General features: G+C 46.7%; 24 non-coding genes and 1 pseudogene across 24 annotated transcripts; all 25 read left to right on the top strand.

Annotated features, from left to right (window-relative positions):
* Positions 1-4,458: 4,458 nt before the first annotated feature.
* Positions 4,459-4,530, top strand: Trnag-ucc (transfer RNA glycine (anticodon UCC)). The gene has a single exon. It is a non-coding gene; the product is annotated as a tRNA-Gly (tRNA).
* A 103-nt stretch (positions 4,531-4,633) lies between these two features.
* Trnag-ucc (transfer RNA glycine (anticodon UCC)) lies at positions 4,634-4,705 on the top strand. Its single transcript has one exon. It is a non-coding gene; the product is annotated as a tRNA-Gly (tRNA).
* Positions 4,706-4,808: 103 nt separating this feature from the next.
* Positions 4,809-4,880, top strand: Trnag-ucc (transfer RNA glycine (anticodon UCC)). The gene has a single exon. It is a non-coding gene; the product is annotated as a tRNA-Gly (tRNA).
* A 104-nt stretch (positions 4,881-4,984) lies between these two features.
* Trnag-ucc (transfer RNA glycine (anticodon UCC)) lies at positions 4,985-5,056 on the top strand. The gene has a single exon. It is a non-coding gene; the product is annotated as a tRNA-Gly (tRNA).
* Positions 5,057-5,159: 103 nt separating this feature from the next.
* Trnag-ucc (transfer RNA glycine (anticodon UCC)) lies at positions 5,160-5,231 on the top strand. Its single transcript has one exon. It is a non-coding gene; the product is annotated as a tRNA-Gly (tRNA).
* A 104-nt stretch (positions 5,232-5,335) lies between these two features.
* Trnag-ucc (transfer RNA glycine (anticodon UCC)) lies at positions 5,336-5,407 on the top strand. Its single transcript has one exon. It is a non-coding gene; the product is annotated as a tRNA-Gly (tRNA).
* A 102-nt stretch (positions 5,408-5,509) lies between these two features.
* Positions 5,510-5,581, top strand: Trnag-ucc (transfer RNA glycine (anticodon UCC)). The gene has a single exon. It is a non-coding gene; the product is annotated as a tRNA-Gly (tRNA).
* Positions 5,582-5,683: 102 nt separating this feature from the next.
* Trnag-ucc (transfer RNA glycine (anticodon UCC)) lies at positions 5,684-5,755 on the top strand. Its single transcript has one exon. It is a non-coding gene; the product is annotated as a tRNA-Gly (tRNA).
* A 102-nt stretch (positions 5,756-5,857) lies between these two features.
* Trnag-ucc (transfer RNA glycine (anticodon UCC)) lies at positions 5,858-5,929 on the top strand. Its single transcript has one exon. It is a non-coding gene; the product is annotated as a tRNA-Gly (tRNA).
* A 102-nt stretch (positions 5,930-6,031) lies between these two features.
* On the top strand, positions 6,032-6,103 carry Trnag-ucc (transfer RNA glycine (anticodon UCC)). The gene has a single exon. It is a non-coding gene; the product is annotated as a tRNA-Gly (tRNA).
* Positions 6,104-9,969: 3,866 nt separating this feature from the next.
* Positions 9,970-10,734, top strand: LOC135371797 (uncharacterized; annotated as a pseudogene).
* A 542-nt stretch (positions 10,735-11,276) lies between these two features.
* Trnag-ucc (transfer RNA glycine (anticodon UCC)) lies at positions 11,277-11,348 on the top strand. The gene has a single exon. It is a non-coding gene; the product is annotated as a tRNA-Gly (tRNA).
* Positions 11,349-11,450: 102 nt separating this feature from the next.
* Trnag-ucc (transfer RNA glycine (anticodon UCC)) lies at positions 11,451-11,522 on the top strand. Its single transcript has one exon. It is a non-coding gene; the product is annotated as a tRNA-Gly (tRNA).
* A 102-nt stretch (positions 11,523-11,624) lies between these two features.
* Trnag-ucc (transfer RNA glycine (anticodon UCC)) lies at positions 11,625-11,696 on the top strand. Its single transcript has one exon. It is a non-coding gene; the product is annotated as a tRNA-Gly (tRNA).
* Positions 11,697-11,799: 103 nt separating this feature from the next.
* On the top strand, positions 11,800-11,871 carry Trnag-ucc (transfer RNA glycine (anticodon UCC)). Its single transcript has one exon. It is a non-coding gene; the product is annotated as a tRNA-Gly (tRNA).
* A 102-nt stretch (positions 11,872-11,973) lies between these two features.
* Trnag-ucc (transfer RNA glycine (anticodon UCC)) lies at positions 11,974-12,045 on the top strand. Its single transcript has one exon. It is a non-coding gene; the product is annotated as a tRNA-Gly (tRNA).
* A 102-nt stretch (positions 12,046-12,147) lies between these two features.
* Trnag-ucc (transfer RNA glycine (anticodon UCC)) lies at positions 12,148-12,219 on the top strand. Its single transcript has one exon. It is a non-coding gene; the product is annotated as a tRNA-Gly (tRNA).
* A 102-nt stretch (positions 12,220-12,321) lies between these two features.
* Positions 12,322-12,393, top strand: Trnag-ucc (transfer RNA glycine (anticodon UCC)). Its single transcript has one exon. It is a non-coding gene; the product is annotated as a tRNA-Gly (tRNA).
* Positions 12,394-12,495: 102 nt separating this feature from the next.
* Positions 12,496-12,567, top strand: Trnag-ucc (transfer RNA glycine (anticodon UCC)). The gene has a single exon. It is a non-coding gene; the product is annotated as a tRNA-Gly (tRNA).
* A 102-nt stretch (positions 12,568-12,669) lies between these two features.
* Trnag-ucc (transfer RNA glycine (anticodon UCC)) lies at positions 12,670-12,741 on the top strand. The gene has a single exon. It is a non-coding gene; the product is annotated as a tRNA-Gly (tRNA).
* Positions 12,742-12,843: 102 nt separating this feature from the next.
* Positions 12,844-12,915, top strand: Trnag-ucc (transfer RNA glycine (anticodon UCC)). The gene has a single exon. It is a non-coding gene; the product is annotated as a tRNA-Gly (tRNA).
* Positions 12,916-13,017: 102 nt separating this feature from the next.
* Trnag-ucc (transfer RNA glycine (anticodon UCC)) lies at positions 13,018-13,089 on the top strand. The gene has a single exon. It is a non-coding gene; the product is annotated as a tRNA-Gly (tRNA).
* A 102-nt stretch (positions 13,090-13,191) lies between these two features.
* On the top strand, positions 13,192-13,263 carry Trnag-ucc (transfer RNA glycine (anticodon UCC)). Its single transcript has one exon. It is a non-coding gene; the product is annotated as a tRNA-Gly (tRNA).
* A 102-nt stretch (positions 13,264-13,365) lies between these two features.
* On the top strand, positions 13,366-13,437 carry Trnag-ucc (transfer RNA glycine (anticodon UCC)). Its single transcript has one exon. It is a non-coding gene; the product is annotated as a tRNA-Gly (tRNA).
* A 4,823-nt stretch (positions 13,438-18,260) lies between these two features.
* Trnag-ucc (transfer RNA glycine (anticodon UCC)) lies at positions 18,261-18,332 on the top strand. Its single transcript has one exon. It is a non-coding gene; the product is annotated as a tRNA-Gly (tRNA).
* The last annotated feature ends 3,547 nt before the right edge of the window (positions 18,333-21,879 follow it).

Below are 21,879 nucleotides of genomic sequence, written 5' to 3' on the forward strand. Positions count from 1 at the left end.
ATCTAGTACATGAGAAACAATTCAAGCACGGCTCCCACTTCTTCATTTCCTTTTACTTCAGTTACTTGAGTTACTCTTGAGTTACTCATGAGTTAAAGGGAGACTTCGGAAGAATTTGAAAAAAATAGGTGAGCATCATACCGAGCACAGACGCTCCCTTTATACCGAATACAACATTCGCATAATTCGTAAATGATGATAATACCAAACCGAAACCAACATGGAAAGTGCACGGCGGTTCGCCCGGAGGCTCTGACGTCACCCGGCATTGTCTTCTGCTGCGAAGCTTGCACTCTTCCATGCAGGATGACTTCGGCAGTGTTGCTTTCAGCGCCCTCTTGCTTCTCAGAAGCAAAGCGCTCACTTCGTAATAATTTGTTCGAATAAAATCTGTGCACTTTGGGAACGCGATATTTCATATGTATGTTCCTGACACCGCAAGGGTCACTGCTATGTCACAATCGTTGTGGTGATTTTGTTGCGGAGTCCCACTTTAAGCTAACACTGGTTGAGCTGACCGTAACTGAAGCTAAACCTGCACTTTACGGCAATGGCATGAAACTGATACCCCTGTCAGATGTACTAATTTAGAGTCACTTATTTGAAGTGCACTCCGTCCCGTAATGTCACTTTCACTAGGCTCCTGCTACACGGCATAAGTAAGTGTCACTAAGCAGTCATGGTGATGACGATGGGCGAGCTTGAACTACCAGCTAACATCGGGGAGTGCGCCATGCTTTCTTGGTAAAATCATTTTTCTTACGTCCAGAAACATTTCATAAAGATTTTCTTCGCAGTTGAAGTCGATTGAACGTCATAAATATAATTGTTGCAAACCAACACAAGTATATTTATTTGACAAATTTTCAATCTTCTTCTTCACCTCTTTGGTGGTGTTTACTATGTCTTGCGCGTGCAACTGGCCCGCGATGTCAGCATACACTTTCGCGTTTCGCTTGGTCCTCCCATGTTCTGATAGCATAGGTTTCTATCTCAGACCACGATGCCCTGTGTTTTTTGTCTTCCATTATTCAGTGCTTCACTGCGAGTATTTCGAGATTTCGCCGGTAACACTTAACCACCGTGCAATGTCAACAAATATGGCTGCCGCGAAGTGGATTACGAACTCTACTGGGCAGTCTGTGAACGAGAGTACCGGTAAATCACGCCAAAAATCCTTACGTCTTTCTTATACAAATCAGCGCTGTCTTAACATATTTGTCCAAAAATAAATTCCGATTGGGTTTTCTTTCCTTTTCCAAAAATAAGCTTTTTGTTACGCGATCCCTGCCGTGGAGGATACGTACTTGATTGTCGCAGGCAAAGTGAAGTGAGTTTGGCGAACTCACTTCATCGTAAGTGTACTTTGCATTTAGTGTCACTAAAAGATGCAGATGTTTTGACGATATAAAGGAAATCGAGCTCCGGCTCGACCTTTTCAGCGAACATATGTATGAAGGCGCAAGAGTTAGATGTCGAACAAAGAGATATTTGCCGGATGAAACGCCAAACAAAAGCTATTTGGCAACAGAGAGGAAGCAGACGCGTAGTAGGCGCATTGAAAGTTTAGAGCACGGGGGTAAAGTAGTGGGTGACTCTGAGAAAGTGAGGGAGATATTCGTAGATTACTATAAGAGTTTGTTTGGACAAACAGCACGAAAAGTCGATGAGGGTTTGATAAATAGGTACATTGCAACCATGCCAAAGCTAAGTGAGGAGGAGAAAGAAATGTTAGGGTCGGACATTGCAGCAACAGAAATACAGTGTGCAATCAAAGAGTTAGCTTTCAACCGCACTCCCGGGCCGGATGGCTTGGGAGCAGAGTTCTACAAGAAGTACGTAGAGCTGCTCACGCCTGTTTTACTTAATCTTTATGCAGAAGCGGAGAGAAAGGGCATTTTTTCTCTTAGTTTTCGGAGGTCGCACACTGTATTAATCCCGAAGAAAGGTTTTTCGCCTCAAGCTGTACCAGACTGCGATGAGCTTCTTTCAATTTGGTTTCTTCACACATTCCTTGATATGCTATTATATTACTCCTCTCAATCGCGTAACCTCTAACCTCCTGCTTGAAGATTTCCCACTTTTCGGCCCAGCCTAAGGGATTCTCGGCAAGACATGCAAGCTTTCGTCGTATGTAAGCATCGAAAACAGAGTCCTGTAAAAGCTTCGAATTCATTTTCCATAGCTTCCACGTCTTTGAAGTGCGTTTTGCCGTTTCGGGATTTCCAATTGTTGCCACTACGAGACAATGATCGCTGAAGTGGACTGGGAAGACTTGGTATTTCGTCACCTCTCTGAGTTTGTTAGCGGAATAGTATATGCGATCCAATCTAGCGTGTGAGTTCCTTTGAAAATGTGTGTATTTAATTGTGTCTGGTGTACTATATTCTGCAGCATCAATCAAATTATGAGTTTCTACAATGTATTGCAGACACTCGGCACTATCATCTTCAAGATTTCGGAACGTGGTTCTGTCACTCGCTGAGAGGACGCAATTAAAATCTCCCAGAAACACCATGTTATATTGGTCATCAAAATATTGTCTGGTCGATTCGAAGAACACACAGCGTTGATTCGTATCATTTGGAGCATATACGACTAAAAACCTCCAAAGTTCCCCCCTAATGTCTACATCCTGCATTGCTGACCTACCATCTGCATCTACGGCATGGTATACATGGGTATAGGAAAGACTTCTCTTAATGAAGAGCATGACACCAGCAGAATATCCAATGGAATGGCTAACGAGCACTTCGTATTGATTCATGAAATACTGCGATAGCACTTGTTCGGTGTCCCGTTGCGACTCAATTTTTGTCTCTTGAATAGCAAGAATGTCAATTTGAGGAAAACCATCCAGTAGCCTTCTGAGTTGGTATTGTTTCTTTTTAGAGTTCAACCCTCTAACATTAAGGGTTGCAATGACCAAATGACCCACAGCCATGATTCCTATGCTTCAATAGTGATTATGTATTTACTTATCAAATCAAATCACTTATGAAATCACATTAGTGAACTGGAAGAGCAGCTTAAGCTTACCGACTTTGGAGGAATCTAGTTGCGCATCCTGCTAACACAACACTGAGGTAATCCAATCTCCCCAACACACTATGCTGACAAAAACCCAATATCGTCAAGAACAGAGCGGTCCACTTCAACAATCTTCGGAGGCATTGTCGCCGGCGCCGACTTCCTTCCCTTCTTCCTCTTTGGTGTGATCCAGAAATCATCTTCTATCTCTTCGGTCGCTTCATTTCCAGATCCTTCTAAACTCGACGAGGCTGTATCTTGACGCTCCTGGAGAACGCTTTTCTCCTCTTCTTGTTGAGGGTCACCCATTGCTGGTGCAATGGGCGTGCCTGCTTGGGAAGCTACTGTCGCCGCAGCAGGTGCAGCAGCAGACGAAGGAACAGGAGCGGCAACGGGTGCAGCTCCATCAGCATCGTCGTCGCATTCCATGTTGTGCTGACTGTCCTGGCTTCCATGTTGTTGACGAACCCTTGACGCGTATGTCACAACGCACTCATCTTCCTCGTGTCCAAAACGGCGACACGTTTTGCACCAAGGGGTGTGACATTGCTTCCTAATGTGCCCCACGCCTTTACACCGTAGGCACAATGGCGGTCGCCCTGGTATTGCCACAAGAACTTGACAACCGCACACATACATCTGGTGCGGCAAGCTGTCCGCAGTTACACCATTTTTCAGTGTAATTACCACTTGCCGAGTGGTCGACTCAGCTCCTTCAAAGAATGAGTCCTTCCACTTTTCTCTGACAATGTTTGTCACAACGCCGTATCTTTCAAGCGCTGCTTCGATTGCCTCGTCAGGTACATGTTGAGGGAGCCAATGCATTTTGATATGAAGCTCTTTCTTATGCGGATCAATGAGCACACATCGTTTCTCTTTCACCGCTACTTCGCTGAGGCTAAGAAACTTATCCTTTGCACTCACGCTATTAAAGGTCAGGGCCCAAAGGTGGTTGAACAGAAACGGACCGACCGATGTGACCTCGCTCTGAACAACTTTGTCCTTCAAAGCGTCACTAAAATGGCCAATGTTGTATGGCCTCCCAGTTGGATCAGCATGTAGAAAAACGGTATTTAACGCTACAGTACCTGATGGAATCGTTAGCAGAATCATTTTGTAACCTTCATCCCGGCTAGGCTTAGCCGTAGTCGCCGCTCTCACGGAGCTCATAATTCCTGCGTCCGATCTGTACAAACAGAAGAAGCAGAAAATGTATTTTTTTTCTATCCTGTGTGTATGTAAATTTTTACTCTCTGTATGTGACCTGTGTAACCTGTGTGTTGTGTACCATGTATTTTTTTGTATTCTGTGTATTTAGATGCTACGGTGTGCATCATTCATTCATCATACATCACTCATTAACACTGTACAGTCATAGCTTATTTTAATGTTTGTAAATAAACGTTATTACCTGGTGGAAAAAAAAAAGCGTCGGTGGTATAGTGGCTAACATAGCTGCCCTCCAAGCAGTTGACCCGGGTTCGATTCCCGGCCGACGCACGTTTCACTCTCTTTTGTGTATTATTCGATATCTAGGAAATTAAATTGTGTGTGGATTAAGATGGCCGAAAGGAGAACGGGAAGTGTTTTTGCTCGACGGTCGGTGTCGGTGGTATAGTGGCTAGCATAGCTGCCTTCCAAGCAGTTGACCCGGGTTCGATTCCCGGCCGACGCACGTTTCACTCCCTTTTGTGTATTATTCTATATCTAGGAAATTAAATTGTGTGTGGATTAAGATGGCCGAAAGGAGAACGGGAAGTGTTTTTGCTCGACGGTCGGCGTCGGTGGTATAGTGGCTAGCATAGCTGCCTTCCAAGCAGTTGACCCGGGTTCGATTCCCGGCCGACGCACGTTTCACTCCCTTTTGTGTATTATTCTATATCTAGGAAATTAAATTGTGTGTGGATTAAGATGGCCGAAAGGAGAACGGGAAGTGTTTTTCATCGACGGTCGGGCGTCGGTGGTATAGTGGCTAGCATGGCTGCCTTCCAAGCAGTTGACCCGGGTTCGATTCCCGGCCGACGCACGATTCACTCTCTTTTGTGTATTATTCTATATCTAGGAAATTAAATTGTGTGTGGATTAAGATGGCCGAAAGGAGAACGGGAAGTGTTTTTGCTCGACGGTCGGCGTCGGTGGTATAGTGGCTAGCATAGCTGCCTTCCAAGCAGTTGACCCGGGTTCGATTCCCGGCCGACGCACGTTTCACTCCCTTTTGTGTATTATTCTATATCTAGGAAATTAAATTGTGTGTGGATTAAGATGGCCGAAAGGAGAACGGGAAGTGTTTTTCATCGACGGTCGGGCGTCGGTGGTATAGTGGCTAGCATGGCTGCCTTCCAAGCAGTTGACCCGGGTTCGATTCCCGGCCGACGCACGATTCACTCTCTTTTGTGTATTATTCTATATCTAGGAAATTAAATTGTGTGTGGATTAACATGGCCGAAAGGAGAACGGGAAGTGTTCTTGCTCGAAGGTCGCGTCGGTGGTATAGTGGCTAGCATAGCTGCCTTCCAAGCAGTTGACCCGGGTTCGATTCCCGGCCGACGCACGATTCACTCTCTTTTGTGTATTATTCTATATCTAGGAAATTAAATTGTGTGTGGATTAAGATGGCCGAAAGGAGAACGGGAAGTGTTCTTGCTCGTAGGTCGCGTCGGTGGTATAGTGGCTAGCATAGCTGTCTTCCAAGCAGTTGACCCGGGTTCGATTCCCGGCCGACGCACGATTCACTCTCTTTTGTGTATTATTCTATATCTAGGAAATTAAATTGTGTGTGGATTAAGATGGCCGAAAGGAGAACGGGAAGTGTTCTTGCTCGAAGGTCGCGTCGGTGGTATAGTGGCTAGCATAGCTGCCTTCCAAGCAGTTGACCCGGGTTCGATTCCCGGCCGACGCACGATTCACTCTCTTTTGTGTATTATTCTATATCTAGGAAATTAAATTGTGTGTGGATTAAGATGGCCGAAAGGAGAACGGGAAGTGTTCTTGCTCGAAGGTCGCGTCGGTGGTATAGTGGCTAGCATAGCTGTCTTCCAAGCAGTTGACCCGGGTTCGATTCCCGGCCGACGCACGATTCACTCTCTTTTGTGTATTATTCTATATCTAGGAAATTAAATTGTGTGTGGATTAAGATGGCCGAAAGGAGAACGGGACGTGTTTTTGCTCGACGGTCGGGCGTCGGTGGTATAGTGGCTAGCATAGCTGGGATTCCATTTCCGGCATTCGTCGGTAACGGACGTAGAATGAGCTCGCTCCGAGCGGGTGTCAACGGCGTCTAGCCGGGTTGAAGATAGGCATATCGTGACTGTAGCTGAATACAGGATGATTCTGCCTACTATTACCCCAGGTAATTTGTCTTGCAACACTGTTATCATGCATGCGGACCTGTCAGCTAAGCCGTATAAGATTTTGGATTTTGACGCGCCTTTGAAGGCGGTTGTAGACAGGAAAGAAATCGCAGCTTTTGGAGCATACCGCTATAATCATGTGTGGGCCATTACGCTAAACGACGAGGCACAGAAAGACAAATTGCTGCAGGCGAAAGAGATCCTCGTAAAGCGCAAACGGTGCTTACTTATAGACCCGAATGCCAAGGAAATAACGATCAAGATGCACTGGGTGTCACCGCACTTGCCAAATGAAATGATTCACGAAGCTATGAGGGAGTACGGCAAAGTCATGGACGTCGATCGTGAAAAATGGAAATGCGCAGAATTTGATTTGCGGGCATTGAAACGACGACAAGGATTGTTAAGCTTCGGCTCGATGAAAATTGTACCGTGGAACGCATTCCGTACATGGTTAACATCAGAGGCGACCCCGTACTTCTATCAGTGCCAGGGAAACCGCCGTTATGTTTACGTTGTAAAGAAACTGGACACATCCGCGCCTACTGCAAGGCCATATGGTGTCCACAATGCAGAAAGTTCGGACACGAACCGGAAAATTGCGTGGAAACATATGCGAGCAAGACACGTCGACAAAAGGGCGACATCATTTCGGAGAATATGATGGACGCAGACGAAACGGAAAAAACCGAGGAGGATAATCCAGATGATAGGAAGGATACAAAGACTGGAAGCGAAGCACCGCTATAAAATAGTGAACAGACAGAGATAGTGCCCGAAAACAACGACATTACTCAGGAAAGAGAGGAGGACGAGGAGGCAATGGAGGTTGCGGAATCTACAATCAAGCGAAAACGACCTGAAAAAGTATGCGCAAACAGCAAGGAACAGATCAAGGAACAAAGGCGGGATGCCCGAATGGAAAGTCGCTGGAAAAAAGCGGGCGCAATGAGATCGGCAATTTCTTTGGAAGAGGTCGGAGCGTCTCAGCTGGAAGATGGTTTGTTTACGGACATTTAAACAGCACTCACATACCTTGACGCATAGAATGTACAAAGAGAAAATCAGATTTGGCACGCTACACGTGTGCAGTCTTATTAGGTGGGAAAGGAAGCACTGACTTATGGGAACAATAAACCAACATAATCTGGATGTCATCTGTATACAAGAAACCAAATGTTCGTCTGCTGAGCAAGAAAAAGATCTCGTGAATTTTTTTAAGCATAGTTTTTGGTGCTACCACCCGCAAGGCAGCGGGCACAGTGCCGGAACTGGGATACTTGTTAGAAAAGGGCGGAAGATAGCCGTCGCAGACTTTGTGTTGGACCAAGCAGGTCGATTCGCCGTTACAGATCTTCTCGTGGGTAACAATTTGGTCCGAGTGATCGGAGTGTACGCACCAAATAATGCTAACGACCGAAAATCCTTTCTCGAAGAGCTGAGGGTGTTTGTTGACACGCCGGCCAGAGTCGTAGTTTGTGGGGACTTCAACATGGTAACGAGCAGGAGTGACTGCAGCTACCCATTCAGGAGAGACTGCAGCGTGTCAGCTTTGCAGAAGACAATGGGAGACTCTAGTTTGGTTGATGTTTTGGAAGTTCAACTAATGCAGGGACCTCGCTATACGCATTGGCAGGGCACGTCAAATGCGAGACTGGATCGCTTCTACCTGTCAGTGGACTGGGTGGATGCTGTGAGAAGCTACCAGGTCTGGCCAATGGCCTATTAGGATCACGCGTTAGTCAGCATCGAGGTCGCCATTGGTAGACCGGCTGCCCGCAAGAGGACAACAGACCGACGTACTACAACGGCGTGGAAGCTCAATGAGACTATACTGGAAGAAGAAGAGTTCCAGCAGGAAGTGGAAGGTCTTCCGGAAAATCTAATACATCAGGAGAAGGTCAGTGCAGTTTCGTGGGAGGGGTTTAAGGAACGCCTTAAAGCCAAAGCAATAGCCTTCTGCCAAGCTAAAGCGCAAAGAGAGAAGACGGAAATCTCAAGCCTGATGCAAGACCTGCGTGTACTCATAGCCGAAGAAGATATTACTCCTGGGATTCATAGAGAATACATTCGAAAACTAAAGAATGAAATCCTCGAAATCTTGAAGTTGCAATACAAAGGTGCCGCTATCAGAAGCAGGGTTAAAGCTGTAGCCCGAGAAGAGGAGCCATCCAAAGTGTTCCTTCTACGGGAAAGGGAACGCGCCACAATGAACATTATCACTTCTTTGAAGGTGGACAACAGATCGGTCGATACACAGGAGGACATTCAAGAAGCGTTGCGTGGGAAGTACACGGACCTGTTCTCTTTGCCGCCTGAAGCACATGAAGCTGCCATACGACAGAGTATGAATGATCTTCCTGCAGTGAAAGAAGAGCTAGCTGAAACCATGAACGTGCCAATATCAGCGGAGGAAATAATCAAAGTGATCGAAAAACTAGGCCACAATAAAGCACCGGGACCTGATGGAATAGGTTCCCTCTTCTACAGAAAATTCGCAGGAAAGCTAGCTCCTATACTCAAGGCAGTCTTTGATGACATCGCTACCCGAAAGCTGCTGCCACCATCCATGCGTCAATCTTACACGGTGCTCATCCCAAAGAAAACACGTAAAGACGCAGAGCCGACAGTGAACGACTATAGGCCAATAAGTCTCCTTTGCACCGATTATAAGATTCTGGCCAAAACCCTGACCTCTCGGTTGGAAGTGTGCATGAGATCGGTTATAGGAGGACATCACGCATACGGGATCAAAGGAAGAACTATAGGAAGAAATCTACATGCCATGAGGACAGTTTGCGAGGCCGCAGAAGTCCTTTTAACTCAAGTTGGGGTACTCCAGGTAGATCTCCGACAGGCTTTTGATCGAGTGAGCCATCAGTTCCTGTGGGCGGTACTGAACAAGTTGCGCATAGGAGCTTACTTAACCGCATGGATAAAAGTATGCTACAAAGACATCTCCACGGGACTGGTGGTCAATGGCCAGCTAACTCAGCCAACACACATCTATTCATCAGTCAGGCAGGGTTGTCCCCTGTCTCCGCTGCTGTTTTCTGCGTACCTGGAGCCTCTTTGTCAAAGCTTAATCAAGAATGAAGCCATCACAGGACTTCAACTTGAGGCTCAGTCCATCAAATTGCTAGCCTACGCCGATGATGTTGCAGTCATCACAACAACGAAAGAGGGTGTTCGCAAGACGCTAGAGACCATAGAGAAATACTGCAGGCACTCGGGTGCGAAGCTTAACCTCGACAAGTCAATAGGTAGTTGGCTGGGACCGTGGGACGAAGCGCCAGCCGAGTTCCTGGGCATACAATGGAGCAGGACGGTCGACAAGTACCTTGGTGTCCCCTTTGAGCTGCACAAGCCAACGGATCAGGTGTGGACCAACAAGCTCAACAGACTTCGGGAAGTGCTGTCTTTGTGGCATGGGCGCTATCTTTCCCTCTTCAACAAGTCGTACGTGTGCAACGCGTGTCTATACCCTGCAGTACTATACGCAGCACAGTGCACGCGGTACAATAACCGAATGCTCAGCAGGTTCCATAGACTGTGCGCAACCTTCATATGGAGCTCCCCCATGGAAAGGATGCGAAGGACGAACTTATTCTGGAATCTGAAAAGAGGAGGGTTAGGGCTTGTGAACATGGAAATCAAGTAAAGAGTTCAACGATTCCTCTACTTCCGGGATCAGAACGATCCGCTCCTGAGAACTGCCCTTCAAGTACTCAGTGTAGACTACTTGGGCAAGTGGACAGTCAGAGTGGGAGGCCATACGAAAGTGAAGAAAGCAAAAAGTTTCTACAAGGAAGTCGCAGCTGCCATAACATTCTTTGAGGCCCGATTCTCCTGGGAGTACCTGTGCGCCGTAAAGAAGAAAAAACTCTATTGGGACACGGTGGAGATGTTGCTTCCGGTCCCCTTGTACAGGCAACAGCTCCTATCAACGGACGCTGAGAACGTTTTCAGGCGGGTAAGGAGACTACCTGTGCCAACCGCCTCAAAAGACCTTTTCGTCAGATTTCACTGCGAAGTGCTACCAGTGAAAATGTGGTTGCATCAGAAGGGATTCTTCGTGCCATGGAGCTTGAACTGCGACCTGTGCAGAGCGGAGGAGAGTCTTTTTCATGTGTTCCTGTCCTGCAAAAGGGCCAGGGACTTCTGGGAGGACTTTCAGCTGTACACCAACCTCGATATAAACATAGACTGGATGTCGGTCAAGTTCCTGGTCTTCGAGGGCAGACAAGAAAACGACACCCAGGCTGCACTAGTGGTAGCAGGATTAGATGCTCTGTGGCGATACCGGAGGGCTATTGCCGAGTGCGTTCCGAAGGTAAAGACACCTTGGGTTTAGTTTCTGGGAACCCTCAACGGATCGAAGCAACTGTGAAAGCAACAGAACATAATGCATTGTGCGACTCGTTGGGGTTGCTCTTGCAAAACATCAACACAGAGAAAAGGGGGTTCCCCGTAAATAGAGAGGCGTAGCCTGGTAAGCCTACAGAAGGGAGCCACAGCTCGTTTTGGAGAAGGGGACGAGAAGCAACCTGAACGCATGGGCACGCGGAACGAATTCTCAGGTCGTGAAGTGGGGAAGAGCGGACTGGTTTCAAATATGCGCCTGCTAAAGACCACCCGAGCGAGACCCATGACAGGAAGAAGCCACCACTGAAGCAAAAGGCAAAGGCGCCTTTTGTGGTTTTTAGCTGTATTTTAACATCTGAATAAAAAAAAAGTGGCTAGCATAACTGCCTTCCAAGCAGTTGACCCGGGTTCGATTCCCGGCCGACGCACGATTCACTCTCTTTTGTGTATTATTCTATATCTAGGAAATTAAATTGTGTGTGGATTAAGATGCCCGAAAGGAGAACGGGAAGTGTTTTTGCCCGACGGTCGGCGTCGGTGGTATAGTGGCTAGCATAGCTGCCTTCCAAGCAGTTGACCCGGGTTCGATTCCCGGCCGACGCACGATTCACTCTCTTTTGTGTATTATTCTATATCTAGGAAATTAAATTGTGTGTGGATTAAGATGCCCGAAAGGAGAACGGGAAGTGTTTTTGCTCGACGGTCGCGTTGGTGGTATAGTGGCTAGCATAACTGCCTTCCAAGCAGTTGACCCGGGTTCGATTCCCGGCCGACGCACGATTCACTCTCTTTTCTGTATTATTCTATATCTAGGAAATTAAATTGTGTGTGGATTAAGATGCCGGAAAGGAGAACGGGAAGTGTTTTAGCTCGACGGTCGCGTCGGTGGTATAGTGGCTAGCATAGCTGCCTTCCAAGCAGTTGATCCGGGTTCGATTCCCGGCCGACGCACGATTCACCCTCTTTTGTGTATTATTCTATATCTAGGAAATTAAATTGTGTGTGGATTAAGATGCCCGAAAGGAGAACGGGAAGTGTTTTTGCCCGACGGTCGGCGTCGGTGGTATAGTGGCTAGCATAGCTGCCTTCCAAGCAGTTGACCCGGGTTCGATTCCCGGCCGACGCACGATTCACTCTCTTTTGTGTATTATTCTATATCTAGGAAATTAAATTGTGTGTGGATTAAGATGCCGGAAAGGAGAACGGGAAGTGTTTTAGCTCGACGGTCGCGTCGGTGGTATAGTGGCTAGCATAGCTGCCTTCCAAGCAGTTGATCCGGGTTCGATTCCCGGCCGACGCACGATTCACCCTCTTTTGTGTATTATTCTATATCTAGGAAATGAAATTGTGTGTGGATTAAGATGCCCGAAAGGAGAACGGGAAGTGTTTTTGCTCGACGGTCGCGTCGGTGGTATAGTGGCTAGCATAGCTGCCTTCCAAGCAGTTGACCCGGGTTCGATTCCCGGCCGACGCACGATTCACCCTCTTTTGTGTATTATTCTATATCTAGGAAATTAAATTGTGTGTGGATTAAGATGCCAGAAAGGAGAACGGGAAGTGTTTTTGCTCGACGGTCGCGTCGGTGGTATAGTGGCTAGCATAGCTGCCTTCCAAGCAGTTGACCCGGGTTCGATTCCCGGCCGACGCACGATTCACCCTCTTTTGTGTATTATTCTATATCTAGGAAATTAAATTGTGTGTGGATTAAGATGCCCGAAAGGAGAACGGGAAGTGTTCTTGCTCGACGGTCGCGTCGGTGGTATAGTGGCTAGCATAGCTGCCTTCCAAGCAGTTGACCCGGGTTCGATTCCCGGCCGACGCACGATTCACCCTCTTTTGTGTATTATTCTATATCTAGGAAATTAAATTGTGTGTGGATTAAGATGCCCGAAAGGAGAACGGGAAGTGTTTTTGCTCGACGGTCGCGTCGGTGGTATAGTGGCTAGCATAGCTGCCTTCCAAGCAGTTGACCCGGGTTCGATTCCCGGCCGACGCACGATTCACCCTCTTTTGTGTATTATTCTATATCTAGGAAATTAAATTGTGTGTGGATTAAGATGCCCGAAAGGAGAACGGGAAGTGTTTTTGCTCGACGGTCGCGTCGGTGGTATAGTGGCTAGCATAGCTGCCTTCCAAGCAGTTGACCCGGGTTCGATTCCCGGCCGACGCACGATTCACCCTCTTTTGTGTATTATTCTATATCTAGGAAATTAAATTGTGTGTGGATTAAGATGCCCGAAAGGAGAACGGGAAGTGTTTTTGCTCGACGGTCGCGTCGGTGGTATAGTGGCTAGCATAGCTGCCTTCCAAGCAGTTGACCCGGGTTCGATTCCCGGCCGACGCACGATTCACCCTCTTTTGTGTATTATTCTATATCTAGGAAATTAAATTGTGTGTGGATTAAGATGCCCGAAAGGAGAACGGGAAGTGTTCTTGCTCGACGGTCGCGTCGGTGGTATAGTGGCTAGCATAGCTGCCTTCCAAGCAGTTGACCCGGGTTCGATTCCCGGCCGACGCACGATTCACCCTCTTTTGTGTATTATTCTATATCTAGGAAATTAAATAGTGTGTGGATTAAGATGCCCGAAAGGAGAACGGGAAGTGTTTTTGCTCGACGGTCGCGTCGGTGGTATAGTGGCTAGCATAGCTGCCTTCCAAGCAGTTGACCCGGGTTCGATTCCCGGCCGACGCACGATTCACCCTCTTTTGTGTATTATTCTATATCTAGGAAATTAAATTGTGTGTGGATTAAGATGCCCGAAAGGAGAACGGGAAGTGTTTTTGCTCGACGGTCGCGTCGGTGGTATAGTGGAGTTCACTTCCGGCTTTCAACCGAGACGGACGTGGGCGGTATGAGCTCCGGTGGAGCGGTGCAAAATACTATCCCTAATCGGGTGGAATACAGGGACAAGTTTGCTCGTAGTTCCAAGGATTACCGGATGATTATGCCTACAGTACCAACAGGTAGTGTGTCTTTTAACACACTTTTCTTGCATGCCGACCCTACCGGTAGGCCATATAATGTGCATCACTTCGGGGAAGCGTTAAAAGCACATGTCAACAAAGACGACGTAGCCACATTTGGTGTCTACCAATACAATCACGTATGGAACATCCGGTTTCACAACAACCTTGCCAAGGAAAAATTTTTAACCCTGGGTGATGTCAACGTAAAAGGAAAAAAGTGCGTCATTATAGACCCCAACAAGAAGGATGTGGAAGTTAAGATGCATTGGGTGCCCGGAGCGTTACCCGACGAGGAAATAAGACGGGCACTAAACCGTTTTGGACATGTGAAAGAAGTACGTAAAGTGTTGTGGGAAAATTCGTTCTTCGACGGGATCGAGTCGACGACGAGAGAGCTCAGCATAGAACTGAAAGGAGGTGTGACGGTGGATGACCTTCCGCATCAAATATCGTTGTGCGGGTGTCAGGTTCTCCTAGCAGTGAAAGGAAGAGCCCCCTTATGCCTCAGGTGTAGGCAAATGAGGCACATCAGAAAACAATGCCAGACACCTAAATGTGAGAAATGCAAGCGATAGGGCCACGGAGATATGGAATGCGTAGAGACATACGCGTCGAAAACAAGGCAAGTCACAACGGAAAAACCTGACTTAGACGTTTCGGGAGACAACGATATGAAAGACGACGAAGCGGTTCAGCAGCCAAATATATCTGAACAGGAAACAATGAAGAAAATGGGTACTGATGGAAGAAAAGATGACAAAAGAAAAGAAAATAGCGAAACGGATCCAGAGGCGCCGATAACAAAAAGGAAAGGGGTAATCACGAATCCAATGATGGAAAGGAAGGAAAGGGATGCAGAACAAACAAACGAATGTCAAATGGAAAAACGCATGAAAGGAAATTCTGGCTATAGCACCAAGCGACAGCTTACAGAACCCGGAGCGTCGATGCTGGAAGATATGGATTTTCTTAATAATTAACTCAAGACGAATGGCCTTCCTTCCGTTGGGCGCTTCTGAATTCGAACGAGATGGAGTGATCAGGCATCAGGACGTTACCCAATATCTAAATGACTAGTATTGTCATAGGCACATTAAACGCAAGGGGGCTAAATTCAAGAAAAAAGCAATACCAATTGCGAAGGTATTTGGAGCACCATACGTATATTGACATCCTCGGTATACAAGAAACTAAAATCAGGAACGAAGAAGAAACTGCGAGGTTAGTGCATAATCTTTTCGAGAAAAGCTATGACGTCGTAGTGAGCCATGCTGTGTTGCATTCAGCTGGGTGCCTGATCCTATTAAGAAAGTCTGACAGAATCGTGCCAATCTTTCATGGAGTGGACAATGAGGGAAGGTTAGCGTACCTTGATGTATTGATTGACAACGTGGAAATTTGGAGAGTTGTTTGCGTTTATTCCCCAAATGACGAAAATGAAAGAAAAGAGTTCTTCAGCAGCCTCGGTAACCTCTTCAATAGTTCAAATGCATACATCTTGCTGGGCGACTTCAACTGCACCCTTAGGCAGCGGGACAGATCGACAGGGAAAATGACACGGGATTCAAGTCGAGCGGTACTGGAAGGTGTTATCAGAAACTTTGATTTAGAAGATGCCGCTGACAGCTGTCCAAGAGGTTTTCATGTATATACTCACTTCCAAGGAAACTCACACGCTCGGCTAGACCGCATATATATATCCGAGTCCCATAGTCGAACGGTCACGGAATACAGCGTAAAGGCAGCTTACTTCAGTGATCATTGCCTGGTGACAGCAACCATTGGGGAAAAGAAGAAGGAAAACGACAAAAGAAACAAATGGCAAAAGTGGAAGCTGAATGTAAAGATACTAGAGGATGAATCATTCCTCGATATAGTCAAGCAAGAAATTGTAGAAGTTGCAATAAGCAGCGAAGAATAGGCAGTGGCATGGGAGAAGTTCAAGATGAAGATACGTGCAACAGCCATAGAAAAAAGCAACATAAGGAATTTCTTACAAAAGCAAAAGGAGAATGACTTAAACAAACAACTCGGGTGAAGTGCTCGAACTAGAATCAAGGGCTCCAGGAAACTGGAACGAAGTTTTAGAAGCGACTAAGATGGAACTAAATATCATAAATGAGGAAAGGTTAACGGTGCAAAGCGCGCGCAAAGAACTTTCTTCCCGATGAGCCACCAGGAAAGAATTTTTGTTGGAAAGAACGGAAGCGAGGAAGAGCAAAGCAGATCTACAAGCTAGACCACAACGGGAAAATAATCTCGACAGATAAAGAAATGCTAGGTGCTTTCGAAGCGTACTACAAAGAACTGATAGGAAGCGGACAGAAATCTACGAGAAACAATCCTCAGGAAGCAATAACTTTTCGAAGATTATCAGACAAGAGCAGGGAGCATCTTGATGGGCCTATCACCTTGGGCGAAATTCGGGAGGCTATTGAAACGTTGCCAAGAAACCGAACACCCGGACCCGACGGCATCAGCGCGGAATTTTATCAAACATTTAAAGACTTCCTATCAGTAATATTGTTGAACATATATAGAGAAGCTGAACAGAAACAAGAATCCCCACCAACATTCAAACGGACACACACCGTGCTCATCCCAAAGGAAATAGAAGAAGGAAAAGTACCACAAGTGAAGGACTCCAGACCAATAACGCTCTGTAACGTAGACTACAAAATATACGCAAATGTTTTAGCTGGCAGGTTGCAGAAGGTTCTTACAGAAATTGTCGGGGAACACCAGACTTGTGCCATCAAAGGAAGAAGTATTCAAACGAACATACATATAATGAGAACTGTGTTGGATTTATGTCAGTTAGAAGGGGAGCAAGTAGCAGTGCTACTAGCAGACCTGGCCAAAGCCTTCGATAGAGTGGACCACGAATTCCTATACTGGGTAATGACCATGAATGGAATTGGACAGACGTTTCTTCAAAGAGTACAGCTATGTTACAAGAATGTCCAGACCGTGGTGTTATTCAACAATCAGTGTACGAGTGCAATACCGTTAAAGTCATCCGTTAGGCAGGGATGCCCATTGTCACCACTTCTATTTAATGTATATGTGGAATACTTGTGTCAGAGCGTCATTCAGAGGAAGAGCATCACAGGATTCGAGGTGTTTGGAACGGATGTGAAAGTTTTAGCATACGCGGACGATATTGCCTTTTTTGCAAAGGACAAAAACTGTGTGAAGTGTGTGTTGAAGTGTGTGGAGGAGTTTTGTGAATTATCAGGGGCCAAACTAAACAAGGCTAAGTCTGTAAGGGATCTGGGCGGGCCAGTGGGGGTCCACGCCAGATCATTTTGAAGGAATTAGATGGCAGACAGCGCCGACAGTTTACCTTGGAGTTCCCTTGGACAAGACTCGGAACACCAGCCCGATGTGGGATGAACAACTGAAGCAGATAGGAAAAACAGTCCACAGCTGGAAACAAAGAAGTCTCTCAATTTTCCAGAGGGCCTCCGTGTGCAACATATTCTTTGTCTCAAAACTCCTGTATTTACTCCAGGTGATGCAACTTCCCCGTAGGAATATTCAGAAGTGTCATCGTTTGTTCGCAACATATGTGTGGTTTTCAACGTTTGAAAGTATGCGTCGAGATAACCTATTCCACAGTGTTAAGCGAGGCGGTCTAGGGCTAAGGCATTTGTTCGCGGCCAAACTGGTGATGGGACTGTTTTTCTTCAGAAAGTGCAACCACCCCTTGTTAAAGACAGTACTACAGTCAGTGGGAAGCCAAAACTTGGCTAGCATAACTGTTGCGACAGTCAAGCGTGCGTATGCTGTGAGTAAGTTTTATGCAGAGGTTGTAGAATGTATGCAGTTTTTGCTTGTAAGATTTACACGCGAATATGTTTTTAGTGTAGGTAAAAAAAAGCTGTACCATGACTTGATAGACACTCTCTTCCCCGTTCCTATATATAGAATTGTACCACCGAACTTGGAAGGACAGGACATATTGTGCCGAATCCGAGCCATGCCTGTAAGACCTCAAATCAAAAGTTTTTCCTTTAAAGTGCATACGCTGACACTCCCTGTGAAATCATGGTTGAAAAAAAAATATGATTTTTCGTGCCCTGGACGACGAACTGCAGATTCTGCAACACACAAGAGACAGTCGAGCATCTGTTTCTTGATTGTACTGAGGCACTCTTCTTTTGGGATGAAATCAGTACGAAACTGGGAAGATATGTAAGATTAGGTCCATACACTATGAGGTTTTTGCCTCTTGAACAGACCGAAGAAATCAGAGATGACATATTATATGTAATCTCAATGTTTTGCATATGGAAGGTCAGGGTATTGGACCGAAATGAAGAGCCACTTAAACCACCGATGTGCTTTTTAAAAGAAGATATGGATCAAATGTACACAATAGCACGGTACAGGCAATTGGTACCGGAGTGGTTACGTGTGTATGTGGCAAAATTACTCCCAAGTCGGGATGCTTTTGGTGAAATGTTACGGGCGTGAAGCTCATGTGATATCACTGTAAATATGCCATAATCATGAATAAATGTGCAAGATCAGGAAAAAAAAAAAGCGTCGGTGGTATAGTGGCTAGCATAGCTGCCTTCCAAGCAGTTGACCCGGGTTCGATTCCCGGCCGACGCACGGTTCACCCCTTTGATGTATTATTCGCTATCTAGGAAATTAAATTCTGTGTGGATTAAGATGCCCGAAAGGAGAACGGGAAGTGTTTTTGCTCGCTGGACGGGCGTCGGTGGTATAGTGGATTCTACTTCCGGCAGCGGTAGCGAAAGGTTGTGGAAATCATGAGCTCCGCAGGAGCAGCTAACCCTAACACGGCTAACACTAGCCGGGATTCTACAACAGACTCTTTGGCAAATTCGTCATCGGACAATTACAGACTTCTTCTGCCCACACTGCCCACAGGTAACATCTCTTTCAACACGGTATTTCTGCACGCTGATCCCTCTGGGAGACCATATCGGGCGGATGACTTCGCGGAAAGCGTGTTGTCAATTATCGACAAGGAAGATGTGGCCCAGTTTGGGGCGTACCTTTACAATCATGTGTGGGCTTTGACGCTGCACTCCAGATTGCCAAAAGAAAGATTAGTCGCCAAGAAGCACATCTCTGTGAAGAACAAGAAGTGCATAATCATCGACCCGAATGAAAAAGACGTTCACTTGTCATTGCATTGGCTTCCTATGCATATTCCAGACATCGCAGTAGTCAACGCACTCAGCGGCTTCGGTAAAGTTGAAAAAATCGAAAGGGAGAAGTGGCGTTCAACTGCGTTTGCAGGTGCGGAAACGACTACGCGCCGGGTCTCTATGGTGCTACGTGATGGGGTGTCCGTCGAGAGTATACCTCATATCATGAGGATTCTGGGAGGCCAAGTTCTAGTGGATATTCCTGGACGACCACCTCTATGCCTCAGGTGTAAAAAAATTGGCCACTTCAGGAAAAACTGCAGCTCATCGTGGTGCAAGGCTTGTCGAAGGTTCGGCCATGATGCCGATGACTGCGTGAGCACGTACGCGTCGAAGACCAGGGCGGCGGTAGAGGATGCTTCAGAGGCGGACATGATGGACGTTGAAGACACAGCAGCGATTCATCCACGCCCTGAGGGGGACAGCGACACCTCAGCGCAAAGCCACCAGGGACACATTGAAAGGGATGACAGTAATCGACAAGAAGCAGCTACTCAACATGGCGATAAGGAAACCGTAGTTTCCCATGAAAACACTCCGGCGAAAGACGAAGAGCTCAGTGATGATGTGTCCGAATCTAACAGTGACGACAAGCAACGTCAAACAGGGAAGTGTGATGCACAGGCGGTGAAGGAGATGGAGGGACAGGAGACATTAGAAGTCGACCAAGGCAGTATCCTGAACGTGAAAGGAAAAGAAGACGATAGCCGAAATATCCCGGAATCGGTCACCTCTTTATTGATTGAAGAATGTGGGAAGGGAAACGTAGCTGACGGTGGAAGGAATGACCTGAAGTGGAAGGACAACCTCAAGAAATCGCGGTACGCTCCAGCCCCTCTCATCACACCGGAAGAAAGAAGGAGGCTCCTGAAAGACAAAAGTAAGCTTCCTATAGGAAATCTTTAAACATGAATGGACACTTGAAAATTGCAACGTTAAATGTAAACAGCTTAGTGAGACAAGAAAGGAAGGCGTGGTTAAGAAGTGTTCTCTTAGAAGAAAAAATCGATGTTGCTTGCATACAAGAGACGAAGATATCGTCTAAAGAACAAGAAATAGAACTTGTGAATGCTTTTAAGTGCTGGTACATCGTGCGGCATGCATCGGGCATAAACGGAAGTGCTGGGACTGCAATCATGATAAGGAAGGACAGAAATATTACGGTGATTGACAGTGATCTCGAAGAAAACGGTCGAGTAGCAAGCGTGGACTGTATCTGGAAGGAAGACGTGATTAGGATTGTAAGCGTATATGCCCCGAACGAAGGCGCCACGCGGAAACAGTTTTTTGAAACAAGCATGGACCACTTCGCAAGAACAAACAGCAAGATTATTATCGCAGGCGATTTCAACTGTGTTTGTAGGCAGGAGGACTGCACATACAAAAGAGATAAGACGGATAGCAGTGTGAAAGAACTAAAGAGGCTGTTACATAAACACGACCTTCAAGACGTAGCAATCGGAAAAGAGGGGACTACAGAAAGATACACACATTGGCAAGGTACATCCCATGCGCGACTAGACAGAATATATATCTCCGGAGAATTTCACCTTCAGGATGCGAAGTACAACGTCGTGCCGATGGCTTTTACAGACCACGCGTTAGTCATAGCGGAGTTGGAAGCAGGTAAAAAGGGACAGTTCACGAAACGTAAACTGCCGTGGAAAATGAACGAGAGCGTCCTGGAAGACGGGAAGTTCAGACAAGATATAAAGCAAATGATTTCTAATCTGAACAGAGAAGGAGCGAATGCCCCCGCATGGGAAACTTTCACACAAGAAATACGCGCGATGGCCTTAGAGCGTGCGGAGAAGCTATCGATGGAAAGGAAAAGGGAGATGGAAGCGTTGAAGGACAGCCTCAGGACGATACTCAAAGCGGAGGAAGAGCATCCTGGACGCTTCAGTGAGGACATCCGAGAAATCAAGAAAGAAATGTTAAAGCGGACGCGGGAGAGATACGCAGGAGCTCAGGTCAGGAGTCGCGTTCAGGCAACTCTGCGAGATGAGGTTCCAACCAAGGTCTTCCTTTTACACGAACGAGAGCGAATTACAAGAAATCACATTTCGAGCCTACGTGTTGAAGGTATCGTGCTTCAAGATGCGCCGACAATAGAGGCCGCACTACACGAGCATTATCGAAATCAGTTCAAGAGGGACGACCCTGCTACCGGGGACAATGTAGAGCTGTTTCAACATATGCCAAAGGCCACAGAAGAAGATAGAGAGAAAGTTCGAGGGAAAATAACGCAAAAGGAAATTAAGTACGCTATAAGGAAGTTGCCACGGAACAAGGCGCCCGGACCCGACGGAATAGGCTCGGCTTTCTATAAAGCATTCGCGGAAGAGCTCTCGCCCATACTAGAAGCTGTTTTTGAAGACATCAAAAATCGACGTTTGATGCCACCATCCATGAGGAAGAGCTACACAGTGCTGATTCCTAAGAAATCTATCCAAGAAGAAGCACCAACAGTGTCAGAGCTACGGCCGATAAGCCTACTCTGCACAGACTACAAAATATTGACGAAGGTGTTAGCGCGACGTCTGGACGGCTTGCTGTGTAAGATAATCGGCATGCACCAAACCTACGGCGTGAAGGGCAGGTCCATATCAAGTAACCTTCACGTAATGCGAACGGTATGTGAAACAGCTAGGGGGACGGGAACTCCACTAGCCATTGTTCAAGTCGACCTGAAGCAAGCGTTCGATCGGGTACGCCACAAATTCCTTTTCGATCTCCTGCGATGGGTTGGCATAGGAGAAGACCTCGAGCGCTGGACGGAAGTCTGTTACAATGACATCTCAGCGCAACCGATCGTCAATGGTAACGTGGGACCAAAGTTCAGTGTCACTAAATCGGTTCGTCAAGGCTGCCCTTTATCCCCAGCCCTTTTTTCACTCTACCTGGAACCGCTCTGTCGTTTCATTCTGCAGAACAATGAAATCACCGGAATGAATCTAGCGCAGCAGGAAATCAAGCTC

The sequence above is a fragment of the Ornithodoros turicata genome, unplaced genomic scaffold (assembly GCF_037126465.1).
Source record: "Ornithodoros turicata isolate Travis unplaced genomic scaffold, ASM3712646v1 Chromosome122, whole genome shotgun sequence".
NCBI lineage: Eukaryota > Metazoa > Arthropoda > Arachnida > Ixodida > Argasidae > Ornithodoros > Ornithodoros turicata.